This window comes from Crotalus tigris, unplaced genomic scaffold (assembly GCF_016545835.1).
Source record: "Crotalus tigris isolate CLP2741 ecotype Arizona unplaced genomic scaffold, ASM1654583v1 scf7180000017804.1919176, whole genome shotgun sequence".
Lineage (NCBI taxonomy): Eukaryota > Metazoa > Chordata > Lepidosauria > Squamata > Viperidae > Crotalus > Crotalus tigris.
This window is the reverse complement of record NW_024096647.1, coordinates 1,835,572-1,857,133: the sequence shown is the minus strand read 5'-3', so window position 1 is coordinate 1,857,133 and position 21,562 is coordinate 1,835,572. Positions and strand designations below refer to the sequence as shown.

General features: G+C 38.2%; 1 protein-coding gene across 2 annotated transcripts in view; it reads right to left on the bottom strand.

Annotated features, from left to right (window-relative positions):
- LOC120307693 (rho GTPase-activating protein 7-like) overlaps positions 1 to 8,468 on the bottom strand; it is a 52,569-nt gene extending 44,101 nt beyond the window's left edge. Inside the window, exons 1-2 of one of the 2 annotated variants that reach the window (XM_039342698.1) lie at positions 8,343 to 8,468; positions 7,280 to 7,397 (exon numbers count right to left, since the gene is read on the bottom strand). The gene's annotated coding sequence lies outside the window, so the exon portion shown is untranslated. Of the gene's footprint in view, positions 1 to 7,279; positions 7,661 to 8,342 lie in introns of those variants that run through there. The other variant, XM_039342697.1, reaches the window with a different exon arrangement.
- Positions 8,469 to 21,562: the final 13,094 nt, after the last annotated feature.

Sequence of the window (21,562 nt, the reverse complement as noted above, 5' to 3'; positions counted from 1 at the left end):
AAGATCCCTTCCAACTCTGTTTTTTTGAATTTAGACTTTCAAATTTGTTTTATGACTTTTGGTTTTATAACGTTCTGTTTTATTTCTGGCTTTGGAGACTTCCTTTGCTCAAACACCCAAGAATATGACCCCCCCCCAAAAAAATTAAGTTAAGCCCTGAAACCTGATAGCAGAATTAACTATTGAAATAATCTATATATTACTATGCATCTATGCATCTATGCATCTATCTGTCTGTCTGTCTGTCTGTCTGTCTGTCTGTCTGTCTGTCTGTCTATCTATCTATCTATCTATCTATCTATCTATCTATCTATCTATCTATCTATCTATCTTATATAGATATCTATATATCTATATAGATATTTGTTTGCAATCTTCAGTTGGGCAAAATTGGAAAGTGGAGGCAACTGTGATTATACCAAATGGGCTAACTTACAGAATGCTGGAACCCAGAACTCTCAGGGGAAATTTGTGAAAATTGTGGCTACTTCAGCACCCCCAAACCTTCCAACCCTACTTCTCAATGCCTTGTATATTGTATAGTGCAGAGGTAGGCAACCTTGGCTCTTTTATGACTTGTGGACTTCAATGCCCAGAATTCCTGAGCCAGCATGGCTCAGCATGAAAACTTCTCCATTTCTTCTCAGCATGGCTGGCTCAGGAATTCTGGGAGTTGAAGTCCACCAGTCATAAAAGAGCCAAGGTTGCCTACTGCTGGTATAATGCAAGGGAAAATGGGAGGGCTATATCCCCACCCTCTTTCTTGCCTCCCATTGGTCCCTGCCCCCAACTGGCTGGCAGTAGAGCCTGTCAGGTAGGCAGTGGTTGATTGCTTTGGAACTGAGGCTGAAATCTGAAATATATTAACGGCTGTGGGAAGGATGAGGGAGAGATTTGGATGTCTGTTGGCAAGATAGGGCTAGCTGGAGGGTTCCAGCGGTTGATGGGTGAGACTTTTCCTTAGGATTTTTTTATTCCTGGGAGATATGCCAGGATGGAGACCAGGATTGCAAATTTTTTGGGGACTTGTGACTCCTTTTGTTTCTCCTCCTCCCAGCAAAATGGCAGACAGTTCTGTGGACTGGAGGAGGAGGTATTTCTGATATTCCCTGCCAGCCTCCCATAAGGAAACTCAAGGGGGAAGCCAGCAGGAAGCTGGAGGTTGCTCCTACTCCCACTGCTTTTTTTGCCCACTTGGGATCATTCTCTTTCCCTGATTAGGTAAGGAAATATCTCTTAAAGCAGTGGTTCTCAACCTGTGGGTCGGGACCCCATTTGGGGTCGAACGACCATTTCACGGGGGTCACCAAACAACGCAGTCCGCCATTTTTTCCCCCTTTTCCTTAGCTGTGCTACTCCCTTTTATTCTATTAGCTTTTGAAAGCCAATAGAATAGACTCTCTTGAATAGAGTCTAATTCTATTGGCTTTCCAAAGCCAATAGGAATTGTCCAGTCTGTCTCTGCCCTGCTGAGCCCGCCAAAAGTCCCATTCTGCAAACGGTGCTGCACCAGTTGAGTAATCCTCGACTTACGACTGGTTGGGGGTCGCGGCATTAAAAAGGTTGAGAACCACTGTCTTAAAGGATGATGTAAAAGCTAATGCGTTGTCTAGTTTCTATATAAAAATAGCAGCAAGAAACCACCTGCTTTAGATACTAGTGATTAAGATGACTTCTTTTTACAGCTCTTGCCTTGTATCTCCATTAATTTTCTTCTTTCTTATGGGAATCTGTTCCCTTATTTGATAGGAGACGTCTTAAAGTCATCTTTGTACACTTTGAAATTTTCCAAAAGTAGCTTATTATATTTGGATAGCTGTCAGCGAGATATACAGACTTTTTGAAATGCTAATCTGTTCAACACAGACACCCATTTGTGAAGCTTTATGGGAATACTCTGTTGGGTAGAATATTCCCATAAAAGCTATCCTAAGTCTCACAAACTTCAAAGATGTTTTTTTTAATTGGAAAATGACAAAAGTACAGTGTATCAATGTAAACACTGAAAAAATTAGAAGTGTTCACATGTAATTAAATTCAAATTTATTTGAGTAAGTCAAATAAAGGAAATTATCGGACTACTTATTATTTGCCAATTAGGAGGAGCAGTAATATCATATGGTGAGCTACAGTATATATGAATGACTGCAGGCACCTGGAAAATTGTATAACTGTATGGAAGAGATAAATACTGTGGAAACAAAAACAGTTCTTGGAAAGAAAAAGTTCCAACTTAATAGTCTTGTATGGGCTGATAAACTGGGAAGTGCTTCTGGAAATGCAATTTTATTCTCATTTCTACTCAGTTCAGCTAGACACTAGTTCCATAGTTTTGACCATAGTCCACCGTCAAAACTTTTTGGAGTTATTATCCTATGCAGAGAGGGGAGGTGGAAATGATGTCTCTTATAGGCAATAGGATTCTTCTTTTCCCATGTCTTCTTTCCATTATAACTTAGGATGGTTGTTTTGCTTTTGCCTTGTCAGCAAGTTGTTTCATCTAAATTATTTTACTTATGATTATTATTAGATTTTTACCTCACCTTTTAATATAGTTTGGGAAATTCAAGGTGGTAAACATATGTACTCTTATTTTCCCACAACAACCACCTTGTGAAGCAGGGGTCGTCAAACTTGCCTGGCTGAGGAATTCTGGAAGTTGAAGTCCACAAGTCATAAAAGGGCCAAGTTTGAAGACCCCTGTTGTGAGGTGTGCAGGGCTGAGAGAGAGAGTGACTGACCCAAACTCACCCAACTGGCCTTCATATCTAAGGAATGCCTAGAATTTACAGTCTTCTGGTTTCTAGGCTGACCACTTAATCACTAGACCAAATTCTCTCTCCCCATTCCTGTGTCACTTAATTAATAATAATAGTAAAGTTGGAAGGGACCTTGGAGGTCATCTAGTCCAACTCCCTGCTCAGGCAGGAAACCCTACACCATTTTGGACAAATAGCTGTCCAATCTCTTCTTAAAAACTTCCAGTGTTGGAGCATTTACTGCTTCTGGAGGCAGGTTGTTCCACTGATTAATTGATTAATTACATGAAGTAAGCTTGTATATAGAAAAATGTACACCCAATTTATAATCTCTTCACTGGGCAGAAGCCTCAGAGGGCTAATATGTAAATTTTCCTCAGGAAAAGAACCAATGGATACAAAATGAGCTTTATTACTGAGCAAAAAAAGTTGCCAGCACAGCTGATTTTTTTTTTTTTTTACTCTGCTGGATCTTTCCAGCCAGCCATTTATTGTACATTGCCCAGAGCTGAGTGAGATGAGCTGTTTTTAAATTTGATATATGAATAAAAATAAAATAAATAAATCTTTCACTTGTTGGAAGAGCAATGCATAGCTCCTAGAAGACAATCGAGTTTACGATCGATCTTTGAGTTACATTTTGTCATGTTACATACTTGAACTGCATCTACCTGTACCATTTTGACATAGCCTATAAAGAAAGCTTTCATTATTATTTTTTATATAATGGTAATGCCAAATTGAAACAGATTTTTCTTCCAGGAAATCCAAATCGTGCATTGAAAACAAATTACACCAGTTAAGCATATTGGCATGCCTCTGCTGATTGCAGTTTATTTGGCTTACAAAATGTGAAGCATCAAAGATTTCTGAAGTAAGGCCAACAACAGACTAGGCAAGAAAGGAAACAAATGGAGAAAAGAAAAAAAGTGATATCGAAGGCTTACTATTCTGCTGTGCAATACTGTACTCTAAGTAGCACAGAATAGGATAAAGATCTAAACAAATCTAATCGTGGGATTTTTGTAAAGAACTAATAAAAAGTAAAGCCTTTGTGAAGTCCAAATCTTGGAGCCTACATAAAAATGTTTGGTTTTCTTGGTAATTGTACAAGGGTTTGGTTTTTGGTTTTTTTTGGTAATGCCTTTTTCCAAGACTTTATTTCTCACTTTAACCTACAGTAAGGAAGATGTCCTAATGGTTCTCATTAGGATATCTTGTATTTCTCATTTTTTTATCCTGATCTCTCAAGGTTGGCTGGGTGATGTTCTTTGCTGTGATGGAGTCCCAAAATCCAATGCCTAGTCCAGGGGTAGGCAACCTCGGTTCTTTTATGACTCGTGGACTTCTGAGAGTTTAAGTCCATGAGTCATAAAAGAGCCAAGGTTGCCTATCCCTGGCCTAGTCCCTACATTTTGTTCAACTGTAGTGTAACATTTCATGAGGACTAAAGGAAACATTTTAAATGAAATTTACATCCTAAGAATGTGGTCAAATAACCGCTTTGGCATGCAAGCAGTAAACCTCTTCATAATAGCCAACACTCCAGAAGACAGGCTTAGGATACAGGAGGATCTGGACAGACTTGGACACTGGGTGCTATCTAACAAAATGAAATTCAATGGTGAAAAAAGTAAGGTCCTACATTTAGGCAAGAAAAAACAAATGTATAGGTATAGTATAGGGGGTACCTTGCTCAATAGTAGTAACTGTGAGAGGGATCTCGGAGTCCTAGTGGACAATCATTTAAATATGAACCAGCAGTGTGCTGCAGCTGCCAAAAAAGCCAACACAGTGCTAGGCTGCATTAACAGAGGGATAGAATCAAGATCACGTGAAGTATTAATGCCACTTTACAATGTCTTGGTAAGGCCACACTTGGAATACTGCATTCAGTTTTGATCACCACGATGTAAAAAAGATGTTGAGATTCTAGAAAGAGTACAGAGAAGAGCAACAAAGATAATTAGGGGACTGGAGGCTAAAGCATATAAGGAATGGTTGCTGGAATTGGGTATGTCTAGTTTAACAAAGAGAAGGACGAGGAGGGACATGATAGCAGTGTTCCAGTATCTCAGCTGCTGCCACAAAGAAAAGGGAGTCAAGCTATTCTCCAAAGCACCCGAAGACAAAACAAGAAGCAACGGATGGAAACTAATCAAGGAGAGAAACAACCTAGAACTAAGGAGAAACTTCCTAACAATTAGAACAATTAACCAGTGGAACAACCTGCCTCCAGAAGCGATGAATGCGCCAACACTGGAAGTTTTTAAGAAGAAACTGGACAGCCATTTGTCCAAAATGGTGTAGGGTTTCCTGCCTGAGCAGGGGGCTGGACTAGATGACCTCCAAGGTCCCTTCCAACTTTATTATTTCAAGCCCTTTTGCAACCCTTGAGCTTACCCTTGTTTATTTGTCGTTATTGATATAAGATTTTTTAAAAAGAATTTTAGAGACATACTGCATTTTGGGTGTGCATCTGTATTTCTCAATGTCAGCAACTTTAAGAAGTGTGGACTTCAATTCCCAGGATTCTCCAGCCAGCATGCTGGCTCTGGAATTCTGAGGGTTGAAGTCTGCACCTCAAGTTGCTGAGGTTGAAAAACTGTGGTATATCTTGATAGGACCCTGTACCCCATGGATGAGTCCTGCTTTACAAGTCATTTCAATTCAGTAAGGTGCATTGCTTCACGGGGAGAAAGCATTTAAGAAGAGGCACTCCTTTTGACATTTTGCCTTAAATCATCAGAAGTGATTAGCATTAACATGCAGAACACATATACTGTACAAACCATTTCCACTGATCATATCAAAACTCAGTAACTGCACAGATGTGATTCTATTCTATTCTATTCTATTCTATGTCAAATTGAAGCATTCCTTCAGAGCTCTGTATAATGGGTTATATGCTGTAAGGCTTTCCAGATATAATTGTTTTATGGTTCACATCATCTGTCATAACTGGTGATAATGATTAGGACCACAATAAGTTGCACAATGATGTGCAGTGCCACTCCTTAATTGATCCCTACCAAGATGTGTGGCCACGTCTAGATAGGTAACTTATGGCAGATAGTCTACAACGAACCTGTCCTCAAGTTAGCTTTTATGGCAATGGCAATAAAATAAAATAATGAAACAGAGATATAGTTCTATCAGGGGCTCTAGCAGCTCTGATAGCAGAATAAAGTCTTTATATATGGTTTCCTCTGATATCAGTTGCTGGAAGCAGTCAGCCAGAGTTATCTCTCTCTCACACACACAGAGGTATCTGTCTGGCTGCTGATGGAAAAAGGATGCTAAGCAGACACTGCATGACCCTAATAAGATACTCACTCATAAAATTTTACTCAAAACAGATCTCCATTGATTTCAATGGAGCTAATATAAAGCAAATATCAATTAGAATGATATGGGAATTATTTCTATTACTATACCCTTTTCCATAGATCACTAGCAAGACGCTTAGTTTATTGTTAAACCAAGTTTAGTTGAACATTATAGTGACCATCCAGTATATCATTAAAGTATCACCTCTTTAAGCACCTCTTAAGACTGTAATAAGTTATGATCCTTAGATTCGAAACTGTAATCAATTAATAGTTGTTCAATAAACAATACTGTGATTTTTAATGACACATGAAAAACTTCATACATTTTCTCTGTCATCTTTTTTTAAGACCAAGAAGGCAGAAGGATTGATATATATGGCTTTTTTTACTCAGAATCATTGGCTTTTAATCATCTTCTAAATCTAAGTTCCTCTCAGACCTCAGCAAACATTTGATAACCAGATAAATCTTTATTAATCAATGGGTGGAATTCGTGCACATACAGTATTTTCTTTGCAACTAGGATTTTATGTATGACAAAGAATCTCAATTTTGTAAAGGCTCCATTTAGGGCATAAAACAACTTTTGCACTTGGAAGAAACTAAAATGGAATTTTGAACAAAACTTTGGATTGTATTATAGGCAGTATTCGACTATCACAATTCCTTTCTTCCTCTCTTCCTTAAAATGATTTTGGTATCATGAGAAATAATTTCTCAAGCAATTAAAACAATTCCTTGTTAACTATTGCATTTGACAATGAATGCCGTCCAATTTGATAACTTCACATTCAAATGCTGAACAACGAACAGACTTATATTGCAATTTGTGTGCTGGGGCTGAGGAAACTAAATTCAGAGGACAGATAGCTGGTAAGAATAGTAAAGGCTTGATTCTGAATAAGCATCAATGTGGTAACGAAAGGATTATGTGACTTTTTTCTCCAATGCCTATTTTTCTTAATAGTAAAAACAAAAGAAAACATAAAACAGAAAAACTTTTCTAATTTCTTGGCTTAATATTCATTGTAAAGATCAGGCATTGTGAATGCTATTTATAAACAGGCCACAACTGTAGGGAATTTGAGCTTAAAAAGAGAAAAGGCTTTCTCTTTACATTATAGATATGTATGGGGGTGTGAGACATAAAAGATTTAAAGATACCGTTGGCATGCAAATTCCACTTACTGTGACTTTTTTTCAATCCACTGATACAGTTGAAATCCTCAGCGCTGAAAGATTCACTACAGAGTCCAAGCGTTGGGCTTAACGGATTCCACAAAACATCTGTATAGTTCAGATCAACCTATATTTTTTCAAAAGTAAAAAGCTTCCAGACTGACCTCATAGAATGGCAAGGGAGGTAGAAAATAGTCAAAATTACTTCTCTGAATACTCTGGCTGTGTATACGAAAAGGGAGGGACGGCAAGAAGGGGGAACCCACCCAGAATCCGTCTCAGCCACCACCAGCATAAAGTTCAGATTTCATAGCTGAGATCATTGCTCTATTCTCAGCACTTTTGCTCTATATGTGCGATTCTGACCAAAACATATTCTGCAGCTGGAGGGAGCCTTAACTAAGTGGAATTTAACCAACCTTTTCCTTGTTACTTTTGTCTACTAAATGCAGGATGATGTTTTGTGAGACGGGGCCTCTGAAAAGTAGGTCCAGATTGCTTCAAAAGTATTTCCTGCTGTTGAGTAATAGGCATTGAAAGTGTGTGCATGTGTGTGTGTGTGTGCATGTGTGTGTGTGCGTGTGCGTGTGTGTGTGTGTGTGTGTGTGTGAGAGAGAGAGAGAGAGAGAGAGAGGGATGGGAAGCACCATCTGATTACACATTCAAATCTGATTTACAGTATTTATTACAGCATTTCCTAATTTCCCAAATTTTCTAAGTGTGGCATTTTATAAACACAGGCACATGTTGTGAACGTTAATTTCCTTAACTACTTCCTTAATGCAAACACACAATGCCTACAGAATGCAATTCATACATGCTATGCACACAAGCCAACTTTTAAAAAGCAATTTAGTACAATTAGCAAAGAATGAGACAGTCAAGAAAGAGTTAAAAAAAAGGATAGATAATATTTCAGATCAACAGCCTTTACTGTTCTTATAGATTAGGCAGATTAATTTTAATGACAATGTTCTATCAACGAACTGACAAAAATGAAGAACAATGACAGAAAGAACATCAAAAACTGGCATTAAAATTAGTTAGTTCATATGTGCATGTACCACGTTACCTCTGTGGAGAATTCTCCAGACTCTGGGAAAGCACAAAGACTCCATCTTGATCACATTTCAATTCAGTTGACATAAAGCACTTGTAACTCCTCTTTTGCAATCTGACAGAGGGCTTGAATCATATCTCTGAAGCTACCCACAGCATCTACATCCTCCATTCTATACAGATTTGGTGAAACTATCTGCTGTTTATCTTTTCTACTTCTTCTGCCTCCTCAGAATGATTTCCTCTTAGTTCTTCCAGCCTGGGAACTCAGATTGCCATTTGGTTTTGATTAAAACCAGACAGACAGCTCTGTCAAAATTTGAGAGTAAGTTAACGGAAAGCGCTGGCATGGTTTTAATTAGAGTAGCAATTAATAATAAATGTTAACTATTTACACTGCACATGCTATCAGAAAGAATCCACATTATTTTTAAAGAGAAGAATGCTGCAATTGGGGAGTGGGGTTTAACGAGTTAACCTGTTTGGCTTTATTTATTTATCAATTTAATACAATGCATCACAGAAAGGAGCTTTCTTATGAATTCTAAACTTAGGATAGAGCTGAATTTGTGGAAAACTTTTAATACTGAGCCTGATAAAATTGTTGAAGCTACAGGAGATATACATTTTGTATACTCACTTAGGAAGTACTGAAATGCATGGAAGGTATTCCCCCTGCAATTATTATTGTGGTTGCAGTTTTAAGCAGATCTACTGGTTGCAGTCAGCCAATAAGGATTTGGAAGGAGGCAGAAGATTAAGGGGGGGAACTCATGTCATTGTAGAATGGAAAAAGCATCAGGTTACAGAGGACCTCACTCTCAATTGCAAATTATTAGATCCTGGTGGTACACCTTCTGGTACTTCTTTGGCTCTGGAACAAGATGCAAGTAACCAAAAATAGCCATGGAGTTGAACCTCATACAGTATAAAAAATTATACCACATTGGTAAGCGCAAGTAATACCAATAGGTCTTCACCAACAATTGCTCCGTGTTCAAGTCACATAAAACAGGGGTTCTCAACCTTGGCAACTTTAAGACTTGTGGACCTCAACTTCCAGAATTCCTCAGCCAGCAAAGCTGGCTGAGGAATTCTGGGAGTTGAAGTCCACAAGTCTTAAAGTTGCCAAGGTTGAGAACCCTTGATATACGACCTTTTATCTTGAATATATCTGGGCTCAAGTCCAAAGTAGGTGTTGAACAGATAACTTGAAAGTTATTATGTAGGAATTCAGCTTGTGTGCTTGACGTTAGCTTTTGTAGAAGAACAGAGTCCTGGCTAAATATGAGGGCAGTTGCTTCTGACTGGGATGACACATAGGAAAATGGAGTGACCACAAACTTTAAAATTCCATCTTATTTTCCGGGTGCAATAATTTAGATATTTCTTTGTGTATATAAGTTGAGGGGATCATGGATACATTCCCGGTGAGCACATGATTTATAAAGAGGAAGGCAAGCTGTTGAGCTTTTTGAGAGCATTCAGCAGGGTGGAGGACACTGCCTACTCATATCCAGGCTTAAGTACCAAACTGGGGTTAGCTACTGGTAAGGAAGCCAGGAGAACTAATTGCAGGAGAACAATAGGGTAGGAAATTGGCCTGTGTTCATTTCCAGTTTGCAAGAGCTTCAGAGACATTTAGTTGGCGACTGTGGAAACAAACTTTTGGAATAAGCTGGATCTTGGTCTGACCCAGCAGTGTTGCTCTTATGTTCTTAGGACCAAGTCCAGCATTCAGTTCACAAAAGAGCTGTGAGGTCTAGTATTTAAAATATCAGTCTCCAGGAGGAAATATTTATGGTAAGATTGAAGATTGCTCTACCAGTGCAGTTCAAAGTTACTGTGAGAAGCATTTGCAAGAATAATTTCAGCCCAGTTAATTCAGCAGAGTAATTAGCCTAATCTAATAGTTTGTTCTGCTGGGGAAAAAAAGGTGGTTTCAGTTTGTAGAGAAAGACTTTAATGCTGGATTTAATTGGTGAAGCCACATCTTTACCTGGAAGTGAAACAAAGCTTCTGTGAAGGTCAGACCCTAAATAGGACACTCTCTCTTTGAAAGCTGCCAGCTGAGTTAAGCAATAATGAATACAATCACCCCAAAATTAATAGATGTGTTAGTTTAATGCTAACAGAGAATAAATAGTGGAGACAAAGTGAGCTATAAAAGGCTGCCTTATATCTAATCATAGCACTGATCCATGTAGCTCAGATTTGACTAACTTTCCATGGTTTCAAACATGAATATTTCACCAACAGGGATGGCAACTGCACATGCTGGAATACGCACCATTGTTCACTAGTCTTCTATCTCCATCTTCTTTTGTTGTTCTGATTGCCCAGTGACCATTCCCAAATTAATGGACTTTTTTTTTAATAAGTGGCAGAAAATGTCAAGTGTCAGGCTAATATCTCAATACTAAGTAAAGTCCCTAAGCCATGGACACTTAGTTTGTGAATGTAGTAATCTTATGATCTATTCATTGTTATAGTCCATGGCAGCAGGAAAACCCACATGATGTTTATAATGTACTACATCATTATATTATGCCTGAAGTTAGAATGTAAATCATAAACAATGAACAGTTAATTGGCTCAATCTCAATGAGAACATATCAAACCAAGAAAACTATTTTGCCTCTACACATGAAATTAGCATGTGTCTTCAAATATTTCCTTTGGAATGTTACAGGAATGGCAAAAGACATCTGAAATAAGATTATTCTTTGTATAGCCATAAAAATTGTTCAAGAAGGAGTGGGGGTTCACATGGAGGAGAGGAGCTTGTGAGTACGATTAGATAACCCAGAGCCTTATTCAGCAACATAGAAATGCTAGCTCAGTAGTCCAGCAGATGTTATACATGTAGTTCATGCTAATTTCAAACCTGTAATGAACAGAATCAGGTGACTGATAAGCAGAAACACTTCCAAGAGGATATGATATGTAAGTCTGAAAATATGATACTTGTAAAAATAGACTGTAAAAGGCAACTTGCTTTGTTCCTAACAAGAATATCAGATTTTTTTAAACAATTCAAATTCAATCTATCAGATTTCAACAGAATTCAGTTATTTCTTTGAATAGCACATTTCTTCACATTTTTCAAAACACTTGGCAACAGTGCAATGTGTTCAAAGTTTGTGTATATTGGAGAAAGAGATGTATCCAACTGATACACACAGCAACAGCTTTATATGGCATCTGATTCACAGCCCTTCTGGGCTGTTGATGTACACTATGGGGTGGGAGTGCTCATACAAATGCTTTCTTGAATATTCTTGCATTCTAAAAAATTTCACTCCCCCCAAATGTAGCAATTCGTAAGATGTAAGGCTAAGATGGATGGGTGCAGACTTTTGGTATATATCATTACTTTCTAAATTGGAAGAATTTGGCTTTTATAGTGAATTGTGGCATAGGATGGATATTCTAATGAATAGTGAAAATGCTGAAAAACAGCTGTTTCCTAGGAAAGTTAGGGGTAGCCTTCATAGATAGCTCTCAAACGTGAACTACCGTAATTTCCGGCGTATAAGACGACTCGGCGTATAAGACGACCCCCGACTTCGGTACCGATTTGCATGCTTTAGAAAGTCGTCTTATACGCCAGAAAATACGGTAACTACAATTTTATTTTTCTATTAGTTGACATGACCAGTACATATTTTCCTTTAATTTTCATAGATGTCATAAATGTAGGTTAAATATACTTTAAAATACATTATGGGCATGGAATGCCACTCTCATGTACTTTTCTCAAACCAATACATGAAAGGCAACATTTACACAAAGTCTGCCTTTCTGGATTGGCTTAGTCCCAACCATGGTTATCATAGTGAAGAAAGGCCATTTCTTTAGGAAGCAGACTACTAGTTTTAACTGTCAATCTTATTTCTTCTGAGGTGAGACATTCTCTCCTTCTGACAGAATGATAATGGATGCAGCGAAATGCAATAGCATTATTTAGATTGTGGCCCATTTGAGAACAGACAGGCCATTTATTTATCAATAACTCAGTGTTTTGATCTTTGCTTTTCCTGAACCCACAAAATATGTTTTTGTTATCATCCCATCCTGTGGTGAGAATCAGATACTTCATTTGAAAAGAAGCATTGGGACTGTTTTCAATTTGCTACATTTCATTGGCTACCGCTAAACCTAATGAGGTCAAAGAGTTCACTATCTGTGAATGTCTGCAGACCAAATGTGATTTTTCACATGGTTATTAGGGGTTGGTTTTTGTTTTGTTTTTTTTGTTTTTGCTAAATCAAAGTCTGAAAAATATTTCTGGCCAAAATGCATTTTCATACTATTTGAAAAAAGGAACACTTGGATATTGGTTTGAATATACCTGTCACATATTTCAGCTAGGCCATTTGGCAGCACCTCATTATATGAAGCAAAATGAAACTTTCAGTTAATATTAACCTCAGTGATACATTTATTGGTCAATAGAGACATATCAACAATGCCAATTTTAAATTAATCTTTGTGTAATAGGTTTTTTTTTTTTGAAATCTTGAAAAACGTCTCTGAAGCTGCCAGTAACATATCTTTTGAATTACTTTTTTCCAGATTTATGCGAGGCCAAATGGGTAAAGCTTCATATTAAGTTATTAACATCTTTTCCAAAGTAATATTTATATTCTACATATGCACAAATCCCACATAATCGTTTTGCACTTATATAACAGTCTTGTAAAGGCTGCACTGTCACAAGTTTTTCTGCAGTTCCAAAATGACTTTGATCATTTGGTCATTCACTACTTCTAGGTTTCCCTGATGAAAACTCACACACATGCAGAGACGGAGACAGAGATAGTAAATTAATGGTCAAAACTAACAAGGTTACACCTCTGAATTGCAAAAATTCAGACCTTTGCTAGGAGCAAAGGGTTCGAAATTTCTGTATTTTTTTTTCCTGTCAGCTAGTTGAAGATTCGATTTTTGTAGATCTGAACAGCCCTAATGTAAATGTTTAATTTGCTGAATAGAAGTCAGCAGGAGATCTTGAACTCTTGACTGTGCATGGCTTAATTATGCTCCTTAGATCAAATTATGTGTCAACTTAAAAAATGAACGTGGCTGTAGCCATTTCCCCTATTTATTTTCGGTTGACACATAGAAAGGTGGGAGGGGGGATTGCCAGGTGCTTGGCTAGTCAAAATATTATTTTGTCCCGTGGGAACCAAGGTCATCGGCTGCTTCCGAGACTGCAGGCTGGGCATTTCGTGAAAAGCCCGCCAAAAAGATGTATTGGGGAATGTAGTTACTTGCATAGCTTTAGAGGAGGGGTTTCTTAACTTTGTATTGGGGAATTGTTACATGTGTCTTCAGACTTGGTTTCACTTTGATGTGCCGATAATTTGTAACTAATAAACATGTTCTTTGAGAAATTTCCAAGCCTCGGAGTTCTACTTTATTTGTCTCTATCTGTTGGAACCATGACACTATGCTGATGTCAGGCACACAACATAGCATGGCTAGATATGTTGTATGCTAAGATGTCCACTAAAACAGATGGTTGTCCTATGCCAACACGAAAGTGCAATGCTTTCAAAGCCCTGTAATTTAATTCTGATACTTCCCTCAATTTAACACTTTTTTTGCCATGTGGTTCTGGTTGTTGGGATGAGGATGCTAGACAATTCCAGCAAGACAAGATTATGGGTAGTTATGTCTTTGTAGAGTGGGGCTGAGAGGATTATCAGACAGGCAACTATAGAGGTAAGAATAAGTTCTATTTTGGAAGCAATGTTGACTTTCAATTCACTTGTTCTATTCAGGTGGCTGGACTGCTGAATTATTTAAGTTCAAGATGCTGCTATTGAATAGCAGTTCTGAAATAATAATATGCTCCCTCTGCTATTTGTTGGTGAATGAAACAGTATATTGGGCATGTAATACCAAAACCTCATTAAGCAAAGATGACTATGTTGTTTTGTCTGAAATCTGCCCTGCTGGACTGCAGGTCTTTCAGCAACCTCAGTAAACAGGAGTCATGACTTTGATTGTAACACCTTACCTGCCATGAGGGATTCTGCTCCTGGATACCAGGAAATGAATATCATTATTTCTTGTTAGATTATATTATTCTATTGTTATCGCATCTTTATTTTTGGTCCACTCTATAAACCTAATGCTCCCCTTCCAATCTCATTCAAAACAGCAATTCTAGGATGTGGGATGGGTTGAGGGAGAGTGACTGGCCCAGTTTGCATGGTTATGGAAGAACCAAAACTCAGTTGCTGCTTCATCAAACTGTCTCTTTATGATTGGACCATGTGACAAGCTTGAGCTATTTGGATAATAGTTGCCCTGCCTGGTGGGTTCTTCACCTATAATAGTAGTTAGTGCTATGGAATGTCAACCTCTGTACCAGGGTGGCAATTTTGGGATAATCTAAGAGTTCATGGGTGGAGTGTTGGAAGACCTGAAAAACGACATTGGGTACAGATTCCCCCTGGAAAAAATTTCTTTGTAATTCTAAGAGTGACTATTGACCTTATAGCACACAATAATTTAATCAAGAGTTCATGACCCTTTTGGTGACTATGGGTTTGTCTTAAGCAATCTCTGGTGCAGCACATCTTTGCAATTATACATTTGATTCACATTTGTCTCTGAACAAATGTGATCTGGAGAGATGGAGGCAATTTTCATCACTTGTGGCTATGGCCAGTGTCAACACTGCTAACATTGGATGGTCCTGCTTTGACAACTGATGAAAATGCAGCTATTTTCTCTTCTCCTTTTTTATGCTTTTTCTTGCGTTTAGGAATCAGGTGCAGCAGGGAGCGGGGTTGGAATAAAAGCTCAACTAGCCATAACGATAACACTGCTGTGGGAACCCAAGAACAAGCTGATAATGCTTTGGTGGGCTGAGGAGCTGAGGAGAAAGCCTGCACTTTTAATTAATTGGGGAATGTGATTTATAAGAATTTATTGAGGGTGGGAATTGTACTTTGTTACTTTGTATTTGAGGGAAGGGAATTTAGTTTTTGGGTTCAACTATGTAGTGCTGATACTTTGTTTCCCAAATAAAATGTTCTTTAAGGAAGAATTTTTCCTTGAAGTTCTTTTCATGGGTTTCATCTATCAGAACCATGACAGCCAGATGATGTCCTGCTTCACTTGTGACTGATAGTCATTATGACCTTTCTGGAGTGAAGTGACCTATTTGGAAGGGTCTTCACAAGGTACTAGATCTAATACAGTGGTTCTCAACCTTTCTAATGCCGTGACCTCATAATACAGTTCCCCATGTTGTGGTGACCCCCAAGTGGGTGTGGCCACCAATAAGAGGGAGTAGGACAGCTAGGGAAAAGGAAAAAAATGGCAGACAGCATGGTTTGGCGACCCCCGTGAAATGGTCGTTTGACCCCAAATGGGGTCCCGACCCACAGGTTGAGAACCACTGATCTAATAGATGATATAGAGTAGCTGAATTGTACTATTCAATGATTGGTAAGTCATAGGGAATCCAAATGATGGATAGAAGTATTCTAAGTAATCTCTTTCTGGGACCCATCTCAGATGGCACCTTGATTTCCTATGCCTCTTCAGGAAATAACGGACAGAAGCAATGAATTTGAGCAAGCTAAGATCTCTCCTGCCTAGCCACTGTAATTAATGTGCACAGCAAATTGCCAATATATTTGGTTAGATTTGTCAAAATTGATATTTCAAGGGCAGAGTATTTGGTGATAACCAGGGCACTGTCTTGCCTATTATTTGGAACTGCTGGGCTGTGAATTCTGAGGAAATAAATAAGATGCGCTCTGGATTGTCCTCTGCACATGTAGCTTGGATCCCTGCTCATCCTGGTTTTTGTCAAAGCTGGACACAATACTCCAAGTCTTATCAAGGCATTATAAAGTGGTACTAACATTTCACATGATTTTGATTCTACACATCTATTAATGCAACCTACAATTGCATTGGCTTTTTTGGTGGCTTCAGCACATTGCTGACTCATATTTAAGTCATTGTCCACTAGGACTCCAAGATCCTTCCCACAGTTACAGCCATTAAGCCAAATACCACCTATTCTATATCTGTACATTTGTTTTTTCTTGCCTAAGTGTATTTCATTACTTTTCTCACCATTTAATTTCATTTTGTTAGATAGGGCCCAGTGTTCAAGTCTGTCGAGATCCATCTGGATCTTCTGGGATATTGGCTATTCCTGCCAGCTTAGTGTTGTCTGCAAATTTGATGAGTTCCCCTTCTATTCCCTCATTTGAATTGTTAATGAAGATATGGAAGAATACTGGGCCTAAGAGAGAATCTTGGGGTCACCACTGCTTACTTCCCTCCATGTAGATATAGTTCCATTATGGACTATACTTTGAGTACAGTTTGTCAGCCAGATTCAAATCCATCTAGTGGTATTGATGCCTATCCCACATTTTTCTAACTTTCTAAGAAGTGGGTTGTGGTCTACTTGTCAAATGCCTTACTAAATGTGAGTATGCTGTGTCCACTAATTTAGTAACTTTGTCAAAGAATGAAGTAAGATTTGTTTGGCATGATCTTTTTTTTTTTTTTTTGGCTTCCAGTCATTATTTTGCTTGATTCTAGGTTTTCCCAGATCTGTTGCTTGGTTAGCTTTTCCAGGATATTCCGAGATATTAAAGTCAGGTTGTTTGGTCTGTAGTTTTCTGGATCCATTTTTTTTCATCTTTTTTTAAAAATGGGAACTACATTAGCTCTTTTCCAGTGCTCAGGTATTCTCTGGTACTCCAGGATCTTTGAAAGATAAGGTTCAATGGTTTTGAGATCACATCTGCCAGCTCTTTCAGACCTCTGGGATGTAATCCATCTGGGCCTGGTGATTTGAATTTGTTTAGGGTGGACAGGTGTTATCTTACCATTTTCTTGCCTATTTTACTTCGTATTCCTAGTCTATCATGACAGATGCAAAGAAAGAATTAAGCAGCTCTACTTTCTTGCTGCTGCTTGTCACTTCCTTGCCATCCTCTCCTATTTGTGGACTCATTGTTTCCTTGACCTTTCCCCCTTATTTTTACACATTGAAAGAAACTTTTAAAATTTTATTTAACATTTGTTGCACTCTTATTTCATTCTGAACTTTAGCTTTCCTGACTTCATCTTTGCAGATTCGGACTATATGCTGGTGTTGTGCCTTAGTTACCTGTCCCTCTTTCCATTTTTTATATTTATCTTTTTTGTCTTTCAGTTTAACAGAGAGTTCTTTATGCAACCATGCTGGTTTCTTCTGGGATTTTTTATTTTTCCCTTTTAAGTGGTATTGTGCTAGGCTGAGCTTTAATAATCATATTTTTCAGAGTTTCTCAAGCTTCTTGTTTTCCCCTTTAAAATTTTCATCCACGGAATTGTTCCCAAGCTCTAAGTTTGTTGAAATTAGCTGTTTTAAATATAACACAGATATTGAATTCCAATATTACATGGTCACTCTCCCCGAAAGTTCCTGCAATTTCAAGCCCCTCTATCATTTCATGTCTATTAGTAAGAATTAAGTCCAGTATAGCAGACCTGGTAATTTCTTCCTCAACCTTTTGGATGACAAAGTTGTCAGCTAGGCTCAAAAGGAACTGTCTCCTACTTGATGCAGTGTTTGTCTCCCAGTTGATGTCAGGATAGTTAAAGTCCCCATTATTACTGTGATATGTTTCCTATATACATGAGTCAACTGATTAGCAAAAAGTTCATCTATTTATTCCCCTTGGTTCAGTGGCCTGTAGTATACACCTATTGCAATGTCATTCTTTTTTCCTTTTATATTAACCCATATGCATTCTAGGTTTCATCCTGGTTTTATGCATTTCTGTAGAGATGTAGTGATCTCTTATATATAATAAAACTCCACATGCTCTTTTGTTAGGTCTGTTTCTTTTGAACACTTTATAAACTTCTAGCAGTACATACTAGTCATGAGTTTCATTCCACCAAGTTTCGGTAATGGCAACTCATACCTGCACTACTAGTGCTTCAAGTTTACCTTGTTTGTTCACCAAAGATTGAGCATTGGCATATAGGTATCTGAGTGCTTCTTACATCTCCTGCTTTTTCTTCCTTCCAATCATTCCCTCCTCTTGGTTTGATTACCATATTTTCCGGCATATAAGATGACTTTCTAAAGCGTTGAAAATAGCGCCGAAGTCAGGGGTCGTCTTATACGCTGAGTTGTCTTATATGCTGGAAATTACGGTAGTTTCCGGCGTATAAGACAACTTTCTAGGCATGGAAATCGGCGCCGAAGCCGGGGGTTGATTTATATGCTGAGTCGCCTTATACGCCGGAAAATATGGTAGTTGTCTTGAGGTTTATGCTTGGGATTAGATCCTAATGATTGGTCACCCTCCCCTCAGAGATAGTTGTGAGAGAACTGAGAGAACTTTAGAAGTTTGTTTATTTCTATCAGAGGTATCACAATTAAAATAAGGCATATTATATCATAACATTTAAAATATAAAATTCAAGTTTAAAATATGTACAGATAAAACAGATCTTGCCCAGAAACTAGCAACATTAATAGCATACTGTCATGGTGCCATGAGGTCCTCAAATGTACACTGATTGGGGCACAAATTGTCTGCATATCACCACAATTATAGAGGTGAGAGAACAAGATGAAATTGCATCCAACCAAAGCAGTGTTATACATGGATAAGTATGTATTCCCTGGGAAAGGACAGGTATGTGATTTGGAGAATTCTTCTGGACTCCACAGATCTTACTCACGAAGGAGCTGGAGTCCAGCTTTGGCTGTGACCTAATCTGATGGATTGAGATAGTCCAACCATCTGCTGAGACCCCTGAAGTGGGATATAAATCCAATAAACAAAACATGATTAGGCACATGGCACAACATATGATTAAGTGCTTAGCCTTAGCACAGAGACCATGTAATTGCAGAATATCTACTGGACAGATGAAGGGGGAGATGCTCACATTCAGTCCAATGCTCTTCTTTGTGTGATCTCTTTAAAGCCGGAGAAGGGAATTTTTAATCCTTTCCCTCCAATTCTACTGTTTCTCAACCTTGGCAACTTTAAAATAGGTGGATTTCAACTTGCAGAATTTGCCAAGAAACTTAGTGGGAAATTCTGGGAGTTGAAGCCTGTCTTTCTTACAATGACCAAGTTGAGAAACACTGCTCAATGTTCTCAACCTTTTACTTCACATACGCCTACAGTGAATGGCTTGAAGAGGGAAGCTTAGAAGCACAACTAAGATCAGCCTTCTCTGAGAAAAACATCAGCCACCCTCCAGATACAGAAAAACTACAATCCCCATTTAGCCAGTCAACAGAATTGATGGGAATTCTAGGAATTGTAGAATTAATCTTCCTGGAGGATTCTTGATGAGGGAAGTCTGGCAGAGGAAAATGTTATGTTGCTTTCTCCACTGGAAAAGCTTTACTTTTAGGGAGATGATTAGAATTAGGAGAAGAACAAGGACAAAGTCTTATACAAACCACTCGTTTTGCTACTCCCACAACCTCAATTTGCTGAAAAAAAAAAAAACCTGGGGAGAAGTAGAGAAGACAGACAGGATTCGAACTTAGGTCTTTAATCATTTTATCTAGTTTGTCTCTGAGCTAATTTGATTTGGTATTGCCTACACCAGATGGCAATGTAATCCATAAAGCACAAATGAAATTCTCTGAGTGCATTAGCATAAGTGATATTGCATTTGTTAGCAAACACAGGTTAATGAACCCTGCCAATTTAAAATTACTCTCTGTGGTATAGGCGCCTCTCTGGGATTCTGGAAAATGTTACCTAGTGTAACTCCTGACAATATATTTGAGATTTCTGGTCCCATTTTATTCCACTAGCAAGGGAAAGGGACATTGTAATGATATGGGTGTGTAACATAGACAGAAATGAATTCCATAACATTCTATTCGGGGAGATCACTTCTGCAGGTTTAGTATTTATTTGCCTGTCATTTGTAAGCCTTAATCCAGCGTAAGAGTTTCTAATGGATAATTTTTACTGCCTGACATTTGCATTTCTCGCAGTTGCAAGTTCCCCAAAGGTCGGTCCACAGAGAAGCTCTGAAGTAACCTTTGAAAATATTCAGCATACAGAAGAAATGAGTTTATGGCACACTCTGAAATGAAACCCACATTTGCTAAATGAACTCTGCTTTGCTTCTCGGTGATTTTGCTCCATTTTAATTAGCATAATATCCCTTTGAGACACCATGGGAATCAAAGGAAAAGAGAAGGAGGGTGATATTTCCTCTCTTTTCTCCTTCTGCCTACTCCCACAATATGGCCATCTGTGGTATACAACCTTTCCCTAAAGACTCAAGCTCATCTTTCTCAGCTTTTCCCAGCACATGGCTGAAAGACTTACAGCAATCATTGGCAGTGTCTCCACTCAGAGCTTGTCTGCTGCTCTAATGCTGAGGTAATGTTCCCTGAAGACAAATGTTTATGAAGAATAAATTACATCTGGTGTATAAAGTCAGCCCTTCAGATGTGCAGGAAAGGTCTCCAGCTGTGGGAATCTAACCAGCTTCCAACCAGTCTCCAACTGTGGGAATATAACCAAAAGATCCCCTGGCTTTGATTGGGGTGGGGAAAAGAAAAGTGGTGCCAGCAACAAGCCTTTTGCACATTATTCACTTTTATCTGTAAAGGAAGACAATCATAATTACCTTGATTGCCTTCAGTAATTATCTCTTCCCTGTAACTGTCCCATAGATTGGCTTTATTTTAGGGTGGTGTCTTTACTGAGATACACATTTTGTAAGCATTCCTGAAATTATTATCGTTAATACAGTACTCCAAAACTGAAGACTAAAATAGGAATTTCAACATTCAATTCCTATTTTACTTTATGTGCCTCTTATTTCATCTTACTGTTAATTGTTATTTATAAGCATTGAAAACACTAAATTCACTTTTTCTTTCTTTTTTCTGTAAACTTAAAAACATGATAACAACAAGAGATTAACTCTGAAATGACCATATTTCTCATGAGTCAAGAAGACGAGACAAGCATAACGCAGCAGAGTGCAGATGGATTAATGTTAATAACATCAGCATTGATCCACCATCTTGGATAGACAAGAGACTATACCTCCTGAGGGAAAGTGAAGCTGTTTTATGTTAAAAGGAAACTGTACTTTGGTGACTATATTTATCTCTTAACCTACATAAGTCATAGAGATACACCTTGAAAGAAAATACTCACCACAACAGTGGTTTAGTTTTAATGGTATTTATTC